We start from the raw sequence: 15,520 nt of genomic DNA on the forward strand, positions 1-15,520 counted from the left end.
AAAATTTTCAATGTCACTTTCATTACAATCCAATTCATTGCATATTTATGAGTTCTGCAAATTCTCTTTGCACATTCCTTTTGTAACTATTTGTTTGCAATATGTATGTATGTTATACATATGCATATGCATATGTATGTATATGTGCATATGTGCTATTCTATGTACATGTGCATATATATATATATATATATATATATATATATATATATATATATATATATATATATATAGGTGGATATGTATATGTATGTATGAATGTGTAAGGATTGTATGCATGCTGTCAAATGTTAAAGATGGTCAAAAAATTGTTCTACATTCAATAATGTATGGATGATTTGTTGTGACAATGTTACACTACGCTCGATTATTACTATTTTTGTAGGCGTGCTAGAGCATCGAGGGAAGAACAATACTGATATGGCATTTTTGATAGTGAGCAATTTGAACACTTATGTGGCCTCTTTGATAGTGAGAAATATATGAGATTAGTTCAACTGATATATGAGAAATATCACATCAGAAAAAATAAACATACGAGATTTATAATAACACCATCAATTCATTGGAATATCCATTTGAGATATCTGAAAACAATGGAGTTCTGAAAACATTACAAAATATGGCAGTATGTCATTCTGTAATCACATCACAGTTATATCAAAACTCAAAATCTGCTCTTCGAAGGGGTCACAAAATATAATTGATCACATACTCGATCAATTATCCATATGGGTATCAAATGGAGGAGGTGTCACAAATCCAACCCCAACAGACTATGGCCTACTAGGGTCTGGCCCAGCAATGGTGTTTTCTTGGCTGGGAGGGGTTTGTAAGGAACTTGCTATTTGAGCAACCAATGTCTGGTTAACACCTAAAGTAAGTTGCATGGTGTCTGAGGATCCAGGTGCAGTCCCAACTTGCATAGTATTAATAGATGCAAAGGCTAGGGACAAGAGGTTCATCAATATTTCCATGAGAATTGAGTGTGGAATGGGTAGAGGTTCTACGACTGTGGCCACATCTTTCGTCCTCTTTACACGTTTGGCTACCTTTTCAACTTTCATCCTTGCTTTCTCAATTTTTTGTTCTGCATCTTTCTTTGCCTTGTCTTGTCTTTGAATGAACGTTTCTTGGGAATCCTATAATTTTTTGGCCTCTTTTTCCACCCTCATAGCCTCCTTTTCTATTGGTTTTGCTTCACGTTTTGCCTTCCTCTGTCTCATTTGTTCTTTCTTTCATTCTTCCAATTCCTCATCTCTTTTCCTTTTAGCCTCTTTATCTTTTTCCCTTTGAATGTACTCATCAGATGTCAAGATTTGTGATTGGTACTAAGACAGAGAACCCCTTTCCTACGTCCATGTGAAGATTGATTCATTCTCTGCACTGGAAGTCTTAAGAATCTGGTGATTTGCCTTGGCACTTGCTGCCCATCCTCTTGTGTACATGGTACAAGCGCATGTTCATCTTCACTAATGTAAATTTTGTCTTCACAATCAACACCATCTTGTTGCTCCTAGTTGACTGCATTGGTGAAGTAATGTATCACATGCTGGATCAATTTCTGGAAGACTTGGCATGGAAAGGGTTACATCATCACAGTTGGCTGCTTGTTGGGTCTAGTCTGGTATGACGACTTGTGTTGGCAAAGACATGACCGCTGATGTACTTTTCAAACCCTCATTTGGTTGGCTGGTTTGTGGGGGCAAACCTGGTTTGGTAGTTTGTGGTGTCAAACTTGTACCCTCAATTGTTGCTTGTGTTTCGCTATGGCATTCTACAAAATCTTGAATGTCTTCCTCATTAAAACTAGCCAACCGCAAGCAAGCTTCCGCTGCCATATACTCTGGTTCTTCATCCCTTGAAGTGGCATCATGTTTTGTTCCAACAGTTGGTTGTATATCAATTGCAACCTCAAATGCCTCACTTGGCCTCATATCATTGTGCAATGCAGATCATTTAAGTGGCCGAATCCCTATCCTATAGAAGCCACACTTTGACATCCATATACTCCTCTATTTTTTGGAATAATTCTTGAAAGATGAGAATACAGAAACATCAAGTGGCTGCAATTTGTGGCTTGTATGAGCAAGAAGGGTTACCAAATCTATACTTATCTGCCTTGCTTCTTCAATTGTCTTGAAGGCTACATGGATTCCATGACTGTCGAAGATCAGTAGGGTCCTACGTGAGGGTGAAACTCCAGCAGGGACTTAATGTGCTAAATGTTCCAGCCAATTTAAGAACAACTCCTTTGGCATCCATGCATGTTCTTGGACTGCCATGCATGCTCTTGGTTCGTAGTTTACAATGTAGTTTCAGATATGCCTCTTAGATTTGAACAAATAAAATCCAAGAATGTTGAAACCACTTGCACTAACACATGCCAAAACAATAATCCACTCTCTACACTTGGAAATTAGGTGCGATACACACCTCTGGCCCAATTTGACTATCACTCTCATTCCACAATTCCTCCCAGCTTGCACACCAGTCTCATCACAATTCCAAATCTGATTGTTACCATAGTGATTGAGGTTGTGCATTACCTCCAAGTTGTCATAGAAAGAGGCAACAATACAAGGTCAAAGCATAATAGCCCTATTAGAGTCCACTCCTTCTGTTATTCTCATCGTCAGATCATGGTGCCTTCATATAAAACCTGCCCACCATGACCTCCCTGACATCCCATTTTTGAATGGATTAGGCCTATTCTCGATAATTTGGGCAACAATTGATTGAAGTTAACTGATTTGGAGACCTTGACCAATTTCAGCCATGTCTTTGCACCATTGGACAACTTCATCCTCCTCCTTTGCTGATAAAATGGTGTGTGGACCCCTCACAATCATGGTTGTGGCTCCCATCAGCCATGCCCTCAAAGAGGCAATGGGGATATCATACTTGATTGATGTGGCTCTAACAGACATGTGCTTGTCTTCTATGCATGTTATTGCTTCTTTCATGTCAAATATGCTTCATTTTGGTTTGGGAACTTTGAGGTCACTTGTACTTGTGGTGTTTTTGGAATAGGATTACAAGCTACAGTAGAATGGTAATGCACAACAGTAGTTTCCACACCAGTTGCATTGTTAGGTGAATGGTCATCTACAACAGGAGTCATCGGGTCTTCATTTTGGACAAAACTATCTTCATCAGGGAAGTGCACCCCATGAGTGACTCTAACTGTTCAATGTCTAACACATCTGTTTCCCTTTCTACTAGGTGCCATTATATTCAGTGAACCTGCAACGATAAGGTACCAACGATAAAATGCAACTGTGGGTGCCTATATAAATATATATAGAGAGAGATCATTGAAATGAAACCCTCAATGCCATTGAGATAAATGATGAAAAACAAATCAATTTCTGTAGGTACCAATGAGTACAAATCCATCACTGAACATATTTGAACAAAATAAAATGGTATTGTGTCTCTATTTTTGTATGCTTGATAATATAGATAATAACCAAATAACTCGAAACAACCATGCAGGAGTTAAGTATGTAACTGTGATGTGATTGAAAATTAGATGTTGTTGATATTCTATTAGATAGTGAACAATTACATCATTGAACATGTTTCAACAAAATAAATTGTGTGTATATATATATATACATACACACACACACACACCCACACACACACACACACACACACACACACACATAGGTATAGAACTTGAAACATTATATAACAAGGAGAGAAACTAGAAGCACGAGATGCATGAGTGAAATATGTAACTATGATGTGATTAAAAGATGGATATTGCTGATATAGTATTAAGATGTAGATTCATTTCTCAAATGACTAATAATTGAATGATGTTGTTGTATTTCTCATATGAAATTTATTAGAAGTAATATATTGTATGCCTGATAATATTATTTACAGTGAGTATATTAACAAATTGAAGGTAGAGAAAACAATGAAAATGCCTCAAAAAATCTTCATTTCCCAAAGTTTTTAGGGCAATGTAGTTGATGGTAATTCATGCCAAGTGGCCCATAACATGTATGTGAGAAGGTTGTTATATGTCGACAATAACACACACACACACACAGGCACACATGCACGGATACATACATACATACATACATACATACATACATACATACATACATATATATATATACATATGTATGTATATATATATATATGTATGTATATATATATATATATGTATATATATATATATATATGTATATATATATATATATATATGTATATATATATATATGTATATATATATATATATATATACAACAACCTTATAGCCAGTATATAGTCACTATAAGTAATAGTATCAGACATACACATTATTGTAATGATAAATAATGGTGGTGTTTCGAATAATTATGAACAATAATCAATTTTTTTTTCATTCTCTGTAATTATTTTGGCATAATAAACAAAGTGACACCATTTAACAACGCACCCATAAAATGAAATAATAAATAATGAAGGGGTTTCGAATAAAACAAATAGATGATAATTTATTTTTTGCCATTCTCTATGAGGATTTCGACATTATTATAGTATAAGGATTTCGACATTATTAAATTGTAACAGAGCATTGAAATGAAACCTATATTGCAAAATGAAGCAAATAAAATGGAGTCAAGTTCACACTATAATGAAGCAAATAAATTGGAGTAAAGTTCACACTATTAATGGACAATACCCATATAGGCACATTAAACAATAAGAGAGCATTGAAATGAAACTGTAAACTGAATACAAAGAAATCATGAATAGACAAAGCATAATGTAGCTACGAAGTAGCTGAACCATCATTGGACATCCAATATGGTTGTTAATATTATTTACAGTGAATATATTGAAAGAAATGTTGGTTTATTGAAAACGGTATAATTTCAATTGAAAGATTTATAGCATTTAACGTTGACTGCAAAGGGAATTTAGTTATTCTGTGTGTACCAACCTGAATGTGCACCCTTGAATAAGGAATGTGTAGAGGGTATTTGCAGAGCTCAGGAATATGCAATGAATTGGATTGAAATGAAAGTGACACGGAAAATTATGTCTTATAATATAATTTGAATGTGCAATGCATTCAATCGTGGTAGCTAGCTATTTTCAAATTTGAATTTTTGTGGGAAACAGTCGGTCATGTCATATTAAATATGAAGTCCTCCATTGCTTCAAATTGTTCAGTTTTCTTCTATGCTTTGAATGAAACTTGTTTTTTTTTAATTTGATTTTATGCAAATTCTTGGTTACTGGGGAGCCTTACACCAGTTGTTGCAAATGTAGGTACCAAATGCAGATCCATTTAATGCATGAAGTTGTGAAGTGATATTTGGAAGAATGTACACTTGAGTGTCTAAGAAGTTTAAAATTGATTGTTTTTATGTCATGTAATGCACCAATATATGTGCATATGTAATTGTAATTGGAGTACATTTGTACTTTTTGACGACTTGCATAAAGTGGCAAATGTAAACATTAAGTTAAAAAAAAAAAAAATACATTTATTATTTATGCAAGTTGTTTTGTATAAAATAGGAAATGTACCAGTAGTTGTTTATTTTTTTTACTTTTTTGTTGTCAGCTACTAATTCATTTGTGAACATGTATTGGGGTAAAATAAATATTTACTGGTATTTTTATATTTATGTACTGACAATTTGTTTTTTAGGTTTTGGGGGGTCAACATGGAAATAAGGTGATGGTTATTGGAACTATGTTATCTATTGGTACTCTTCCCCTATATATTGGGAAATGTTAATGGAGTTATCTTCTAGGTTTTTGTCTAGAAGTTTTAAAATTATTTTTTTATAAAGATATATGCATTGTGTGGTACTATACCTCTATATAGTGACTGTATAAAAAATATATTCAAACTATTTATATAGTTGAATGTAGAAATCGATTATAATTATATTCAAATTATTAAAATGAGTTTTTTACTAAAAATATAGACATTAATATAAAAATTTGTATGATAATTTAATAGAAATCTTAATGATAAATAAATAGAGATGTGTATTATAATTATGATAATATATAAAACAAAGAATGAGAGATAGCAAGGGGTGGTTTAAAGAAATAACACATTATTTGACCATTGGTCAATTTTTTAATGGTAGTTTTTTAATTTCAACCATTGATCTATGTATTTGCATAAAGGTTCATTGCTAAAGAATTGTGATAGTGTAAAGGATAGAGAAATTTTATTACAATTAATACATAATATAAATGATTATTTATTTTTCAATAAATTCACAATTTATCTTTTAGTTTGAAAAAGTTTGCAATTATTTTTTTATTAATTAAAAAAGTTGGATGTATGTTTGTTTATTCATTTTGTAGAGAAGGGACACATACATAAATATTGGCATCTCTCCGAACATAAATGTTGGTATCTCTTCCTCTATGTAACACTTTGAGTCCATTAATCAAGTGATTTTAACTTTTCCCACAATGAAATGTATGTGAGATTGCAACAACATGTTTGAGCTAAAAGTATGAAGAATGTTGACATCTATGTGACCTTTTTCCCACAAAGAAATGAATGTGAGATTGCAACAAGATGGGTGAGATAAGAGAATGTAGAATATTATCTATGTGACCTTGACAAAAGATAGGTGAGCTAAAAGAATGAAGAATGTAAATGTTTATATGACCTTGACAAAACTCTTGCAATTCTATAAATACAATTTAATCTATATCTACCACAATTGTTTGATGTAAGGAATATACTATAGTATTTTGAATGTCCATCAAGTAGAAACCAAGTGTTGTGATCTCCACAATTAAAGTACACATCATGATAGTGCAATGAGGAATTTGAAGAAAGGGGTGTTGCACTTATCTTGTTGGAGTATGTGAATTGTATCTATTGAAGGACTAAGACCTCCTTTGCCTCCTCTTGTTGAATAATACACTCAATTTATTTGTGGTTCCTTCATTGATGAATATTCCCAATGAGAGTGTTTGGTTATATGCCATTGGTGTTCATGGTCAAGAGAGATTGCAATTATCCCTTGATTTTACTTAATACATATTTTACATGATGTTTATAAGAGTATATACTTTTTGTTTGGTGTGTGATTGTTGCTAGTGTGAGCATCTCCTTGCACACTGGGAGTAGCTATTTTGATTTCACAAGGTTGGGTGGTGTGGAAACCACCATTGGGGATTAGAGGATTGTTGATGAAGAGAATAATTGATACTAATTTATTAGTGCTTCATTTACCTGTTCTAATATAATAGTAATTTATTTGTTATGAAGGACATTGGAGTCCTAAAAGTGTAATTGTAATTTTGACCTTTAGACCTCTTGTAATGAGATGGATTTTAAATGTTAATTTTAATGTGGATGACAAGGAAATTGATATCTTCTTTACATGTATCACCATTGTAGTTGACGTGATTGTACCATGTATATGCATTTATGTTTGATTATGTCAATGGTTAAATTAATATAGGAACATTTTTTTTGGACTTAAAATAAACATATAATGTATCTTGGAAAGATTTAGGATGATGTTGTCAACTTGTCATATGGTCATCATGTTTCTACGTGTTCATCTTTTGGGTGGTTGAGTCACTTCAAGCTATTTTGGGCCCTCTTGTAAAACCTTGTAAAAGTGAAATTGTCTCATAAATCTCTTACCTCATGTCTTTTTGTTTAGGGTAGTATGTAGGAGCATCATGAAGGTCTTAATACCTCTCCATTACTTCACACATGTCCACTAGTGGTGTCTAGTGCTCAGGGGAGATGAAACTTAGTAGTTCCAATATTTTAGAGTACATATGGTGTTGCAGGTTCTCTTGGGTGGTACCTAAGTGCTTGATACATCCTAGAGGTTAATCCATAACTCTAGATTTCCCATTTCCCAAGACTCTAATGATAAGATTGGACTAGAATCCCTAGAATGGAATATAATGCCCTAAATTGACTCTAATCCCTGAATTGGACACAAGCAACTAGGTTCTAGTGTCCCACCTACCACAAGTGTCTTTGATGTATGATGTAGATTTATGAGTGTTTTACTCCCATTCTTTAGAAAATGAGTACTTCTAAACTTTACATGGGAAAACTTTATAAATGGAAGTTTTTCCCCATGGCTTTATTAGTCTAGATAATGTTTTATCATTTTTTTAAATTTTCATTTAAAATTTATCATGGAATCTTTGAATTGGCTTGCATGTCTTCACCCAAGGATGTCTTGTTGTAATCTTAGGCTAGGGGAGATTACTATCCTAGTATTTTGAAGTATTATAAATGTTGAAACTATTTTTCAGTGAACAATAGGGTTTCATCAACATTCCTCAAAGGGAAGTGTGTGTTGTGGCATCAAATTATTCCACTTATGTATCATCACATTGTAATGGTGGCATCACAGTAGTGTTTTTTAGTATTATTATTAATTATATAAAAAATAATTATTTTGTGTTATCTTAGCTAATATCCCATGTCGTCCTTGGTAAGGCACTACATCTAGTATCAGATCATGTGTTGTAGCACTGGGATCAATGGTTCATGTTTTCTCGTGTGGTGCTTGGTACATGATTTCATAATTGGTTGGTGTTGTGAATCTATTATTTCACTCATTGCTTTGGTTCCTTGTTTGGCATTTTAGAGGGTTCAATGTGAATAAACTCAAATAGTGTGTGGTGGAGGAAGAGAGCCTCCTAGAACCTATTGCACCTATCAAGGAAGGGGAGATAACCTTGGTTTAGTGTCTTCTACTAAGATGGAGAATGATCACTCTTTGGTGTGTAACTTATCCTTTTGTGTGATCTATTGTTGGGTCTTCCAGGTTCCTGCATGTGTGTGTGTGTGTGTGTCTTATCACTAGCACATGTTGTTGAATAACTTGTCCTTATAATGATATGTTTGAGAAATGCTTGTTGTGAGGGTTCACTAGACCCTTGAGTTGTTGAGGAGTGCTTTCATAGGTGACATAGTTCTTGATGTATCAATTCTTTCTTAGTGTGTGGGGACCCTTGAGTGATCTAGGATGTGCATCATATTTGGTTAGTGTAATTGCAATTTTTTTCTTGAATGGGATGTTAATTTTTTGGCTCGTGATTGAGAAATGTGAATTTTTTTTTATGTGAGTGATTCATTTAATATTAAAAGTTAAATTTTTTCTTACATGTTTGATGTGTAGAAAGGTTTTGATGATGTGTTAATTTTTTCTTGAAGTGTATGGTGCATTTGGTTTTCTTTGATTGCATTGCCATATGTGTGGAAATTATTTGTTGGCACATGAAATAAAAGTAGAGTTGTTGTAATAGAGAATTTGGGTCAATGATTTATGTCCCCAAATTGTACTTCCTAATATTTTGTGAGAACCTAGTTGGTTAATTTCAGCATGTCAATTCAAAAGTTTGAATGATGGAAGTAGGTCCTATGCTTGGTGATTATGATAAATTTTTGGGTAAATAGATAATTTATTTGTAATTCCTACATGTTTGACTCTTTTCAGAAAATTATGCATGGTAGGGGTATGGTGTTGGTGTGGCCTAGGGCCTCATTGTGTTAGCATGTCTTGTGAGGTGTGTAGATTTATTTTGTTATAGACTATTGTAGAGATGCATGAGGTGAGTAAATGCACGTCACATCTGATTGGTGGCTTCTACATGACCAAATTTTGGTCATATATTGCATGAGGTGAGTGTGTAAATATATTTGTTATTGAGCTTAAATGTGTCTTAGCTCATCCTTATCCTATTAAATGGTGGTTGAGTTGTGATTATTGTGTCACTTTATTGTAATGGTAATTTTCCAAGAATTTGATGCTTGCATTGAGCTCAATACTTGTGTGGAAATTAAGTTCTTGTGAACATTATAAAAAACTCAATATGTATTCTCTTTTGTGGTGATATGATTGTATTGCATCAAAGTAGAAAGTTCTTGCAAGTTTGGATTTTGTTGCATGATTAAGTGAATTGGTGCATTATGTGTGTGATGTGTTGGAGTCGTAGAAGATTCACTTGTTTAAAGTGTTTGAGAATGTTCCTTAATGTATCTTGGATGTTTTATCCCAAGGTGTCATGCATCTCTTTAGTCCTTTAATGAGGCTAATATTAGTCATTCTATTCATGTAATAATATTATCCAAGTTTGATAGATTATTTTGGGCAATTGTTGAATCCCCTTATTGTTTTGATTAATTAAAAATAGGTTTTTGAAAGGAACCCAGAACCTTGTTACAAAGTAGGAGAAAGATAAAGCATAAAAGAGGTAGAAAACAACAGTGCTTGATCACCCACACATAGAACTGTTCCCAACCAAAACAAAAAGGTAACACAAGACAAAGGAAGCAACACTAGAAAACACAAAGATAACTAAATGTTTCTCATAAGTTCTTCAACATGAACCACCATCTGCTTCATATTGATCGCAATTTTTTTTATTTCTTCCAGCTCTTTTTCCTTAATATCAACCTGTTGGCCCTTGTTCTTTTTTCATGACCCTTCTTCTCCATCTAATCCTTATCACCCTCCTTGCCTTTAATCTATTCAAATTTGTTAATCAAGATGTTAATATGGTCAACAGCGGCCTTAAGGATCTGGAAGTTTTTCGTGGCAATCCTCTTCACAGTAACCTCCATCCTATCCACTCTATTGACTAGATTGTTCAGGTTAGTATCCAGACCCTTAGCATCTCTATTCCCTTCCAACTCCTTCACCTTCTTTTCCATTTCCAGAATTTTACTAAACATAGCCTCAATCGCTTCAGCCTTGTTAATAGCAACCATTAATTCTTTTATGTTTTCAGAGAGAGGCTTCTCGCCCATAGTATCCTTTTTTATCACATTGAGGTCAGTCTTCAAGTCACTAATCTCTTTCGCCATTTTGATAATGACCTCACAAAAACCCTTGATGTTGTCATTACCAATGTCACCATGACAGTCATTTTGATTTCCCATGTTGTTCTCCTGACCCTCATTCTGTATTCTTTGTGTGCTCAGGTTCTCCCCATGATCACCATCCAACATTTCATCTTCCTCCTTACCCTTTTTATTATCAATTTTTTCAACATCAGTATCCTCATCAAAAGAAATATAAATATTCCTTTTCACCTTGTTTATCCCCTTACGGGTCTTCTTTGTCCTTTGGGTTTGCTTACCCATACCCTTTCTCTTCTTGCTTTTTATGAATTTATCATCAAAAGAATCGTCCTCAGAGTCTAAAAGGTTAGAATCCATAGCAATCCCCTTGCTCTTTCCCTTGGTCTTCCCTTGTTGCTGAAATCCTCAGACTCACCTTCAGTTTCAGAGTAGAGATTGAACCCACTATTCTCACTTTCATTATCATTATCCCTAAAAAAAATTTCCTTTACTAATGGGTTTCTCAATACTTTTCCCCTTCAACAAATTATAAACTAAAACCATTAAACCCTGGTGGAGGGCATGGTATCTTTGAGAGTCTTTCTACACTTCTCTAATAGTGTGATCCATAGAGAAAGCAAGATAGTAAGGCAGACTGACCTTGTCACCATGACGGAAGTGATTAAACAACACAAAATGATGCCCATAAACCCTTGTGAATCTCCCATCCAGAGTAATGTAGTTGATGGTGGCAAACAACACAAACCTCCATGGCCTGCAAATACGCTTAGGGGAATGGTAGGGATTATCCACCTTCACCAATTTCCTTTTTTCTCCATCAATGACAGGAACCTATCCACAGCCTTGTCAGACACACTTCAATCTCTGTAAAATTTAATACCTTCTTTAACCATACTCGTAGCTTCACCAATGACATCTCTATCCACCTTCTTCATCTGGGTACCAACAAGAACCTTACCATTCTTCCAGTTTTTAATGAAATGATTAGTGACAGTAGGGTCTTTGCCGCAGAGCCTTTCCATAAAAACACTCAAGCCTCCCTCTTGAAGAATCTCCTAGACTTAATTGTTTTTCTTCGAGTCCGAGCAAGAAGTTGGTTCAAACCTCTTTTTATTACCTCCCATATAACCCTTAGTTTCACAATTCTTCCTTATCTTAGCTTTGTTATTTTCTCTGTGATCTTTTTGAAGAAACCTAACAATTTTGTTGTTGTTATGAAGAACCACCCAAAATCCATGCAAAGTAAATATGATATGACTAATAAAAGCCACACAGTCATAGTGAACAATCATACAAAAATAAGGAAAAGACATTAGAAATTGTGATTAGCAAAGATACATTGCTTCATCTGGATATGGTCCAGTTCAATCATAGATTTTGCCTCACACTTGAGATTAATCTCACCATAAAGGACAATGATTTTGTCAGAACGACAAGCCAGGTTGGCAGCCCAGTCAACACACTTGTTGGCTTCTCTATATACATGTGTGAAAATACACATTTCAAAAGTTTCACTAATTGCCTTCGCAGTTTTGATGGCATTGTGTATAGTCCAAGAGGGAGGGAAAAAATTATTCAAGCAATTAATAATGTTAAAAGAATCGCCTTCAACCAAAACTTTAGTGCAATTGGAATCCTTAGCAAGAACCAACCCATGATAAGAAGCAATGGCCTCAGCAACATGGTTGGTTTGATTACCTATAGGAATACATTTGATAGCTCTGCATATTCCCCCTTCATCCCTTAAAACCACACCGCACCCTGCATTGCCAGGGTTACCCTTGGAAGCACCATCAAAGTTAATTTTCATCCATCCATGAGGGGGTCATTCCCATCTCACCTCTTCTCTAGGATTAGCATGTATGGTGTCACTCCCCTTTATTCTCCAATTCTTGAAAATGATGTTATCACCTTGATCTTTGGGGTTGGTTATTCCACCAATGATGTAGAGGTTCTCCACCATATGTCTTTTGATTTTATCAAAAATAATTTGAGCTTTTGAAGCCTTCTCTCTGAACACTCTATCATTTCTTTCTTTCCAGATTCCCCAACAAATATGAGGTAAAGGAAATCTCCATAACAAAGTAACTGAATTGTTCTTCAAAGGGTGGAACTAGGAATTAAAAACATCTTGGACAGCTTTAGGGAAGACCCATCTGACATTGAAGTTGTCCAGACATCTAGCCCAAATGTCAGCAGAGAAGGGACAATGGATAAACATGTGATTAATGGTTTCCTCATTCTGCATACAAAGATGACAAATACTAGGTAGACAAAAACCTCTAGTTTTGAGATTGTCAGTCATCAGGATCTTATTTTGAAGGACAGTCCAGAAAAAAATATTAATTTTGGGAATAAGTCCTTTCACCCAAGCCTTAGCCCAGCAAGAACTCTCCCGACTAGAATACTGTTGAATATAAAGAGAGGAGACAAAAAATTTACCATCAACAGTAAGTTTCCAGATAAGCTGGTCCTCGTCATCAACCACCACCATATAATTCATAATTTTATTCAGATGCTCAAGGGAAGGATCAACAAAGGATAAGTCCTTCCATTGGCCTAAATTCCAGTAGTCAGCCATAGTAGTACCAAATGTTTCCTTATACAATGATCCTAAAACTTGCCCCAATCAGGATTGTCACTAATGGGAGAGTCTAACAACCAAGTGTCTACCCAGAATTTAATGAAATTACCCTTCCCCACCTTCCATTTCACTCCTTTGACTATTATATCTCTAGCTCTAGTGACATTTTTCCAAATGTTGGAACCAATTGGAATATCTTCAGCCTTGAGGAAACTATGAAGGGTAGGGAGCTATCTTTTATACTTATTGTCCCATATCAATTTCCATTCTCCCTCGATATTATAACCTCTTCATATCTGCTTAGCCATGAGAAACTCATTCATATCTCTGATTCTTCTAAGACCAAGGCATCCTTTTCTTATAGGTTTGCACACCTTATCTCATGCAATCAAATACATTCTCTTCTTTTCCTCAACCCCAGTCCAAAGAAAGGTTCTTTGAATTTTTTCAATAGCCTCCACAAACTTAACAGGGACCTTTCCCGCTTGGCTGAGAAAAGAGCCTTTCCATCCAGCTAACTTCTTATGAAATTTATCCACAAGAGCATCCCAGAAGGTATCGGGAGGCACCTGACATAAAGGGAGCCCAAGATAGGTGGCAGGGAGATTCCCAATTTGGCTACCCAAAATGTTACTAATCTTTGTCTGTCTTCTCTCTAAAGTGTTTATGAAATAAACAAAACTTTTAGACCAGCTAATTAGTTGACCAGTAGCAATCCAATATCTGTCCAAAGCTTTCTTTAAGCTTCTAGAATCTTTCACAGAAGAATTCCCCATAATAATTGAGTCGTCCACAAATTGCTAATGAGAACAAACTTGGTCAGTAGATGAAGGTTTAAGCCCTCTAAACTCTCCCTTCTCAACTAGTTTTCCAATAAATCTGCCCAAGCATTCCGCTATGATTATGAAAAGAACAGGGGAGAGAGGGTCCCCCTATCTGAGACCCCTAAAGGACTTGAAAAAGGGAGAAGGGGACCCATTGACCAACACAGAAAAAGAAGCAGTGGAAACCAATTGCATAATTGGACTGATGCTTCTAGAACAAAATCCAAAGGTAGAAAGAACAGTCTTCATAAAGCCCCAGTCAACTCTATCATAGGCTTTAGATAAGTCAAGCTTAAAAAAGAAACCTTCTTTTTTAGCCCTAGAAAGAGAATGAATGTTCTCATGGACCATGATTATCGAGTCCAAAATTTGCCTCCCAGGGACAAAACCACTTTGTTGGGGAGATATGATAGAGGGGAGCAAAGTCAGAATTCTACAGGTCAAGACTTTAGAGATAATCTTGTACAAAGAATTGCAGAGGCTGATAGATCTAAAAGGATCCATGGAGTCACCTCCCATATTCTTGAGAATAAGAGCAATGAAAGTACCATTCAATTCTTTCAAAATTCTCCTAGCACCAAATAATTCTTTCACAGCACTAGAAACATCCCTTCCAACAATATGCCAATACATTTGAAAAAAGAACATAGGGAAACCGTCCGGGCTTGGGGCCTTATTACCTTCAAAAGAGTTGACAACTTTCAAAATCTCATCATTAGATGGGATAGCAGTAAGATAGGAGTTTTGATCAGCACCCAAGATAGAAGGGATACAGTCCATAAGGTCCCTTTGAGCTTGAAGGTCCAAGTTCTGATCCTTAGTCAAAAGATTGGAGAAGAACTCCAGGGTAGTCTTCCTCATAGAATCTTCATCATCAATAGTTCTGCCATTGACTTTAAGCTGAGAAATCCTGTTGATAGCCTTGTGTTTCAAAGTGGACATGCTAAAGTATTTGGTGTTTCTATCCCCCTCCTTCAGCCAAATATTTTTTGACTTCTGTTTCCAGAAAGTTTCTTCTTTGGCTATGATGTCATGATATTTCATAAGAATCTCATCTTCAGCCTCTCTAGAGACATTGTTGTAGCCATTATTCTAAATCTCATCTTGGATATCTTTCCAATCTAAGAGAATGGTGGCTTTGGAGACAAAAATGTTCCCAAAGGAGTCCTTATTCCATCTTTTAACATTGTCTTTCACAAACTTCAAGTTTTTGACCACCTTATACATAGTATTTCCTTCAACTCTAACCTGCCACCAATCCTTGATTTTTCTTTCAAG

This window comes from Cryptomeria japonica, chromosome 5, assembly GCF_030272615.1.
Source record: "Cryptomeria japonica chromosome 5, Sugi_1.0, whole genome shotgun sequence".
NCBI classification, from domain to species: domain Eukaryota; kingdom Viridiplantae; phylum Streptophyta; class Pinopsida; order Cupressales; family Cupressaceae; genus Cryptomeria; species Cryptomeria japonica.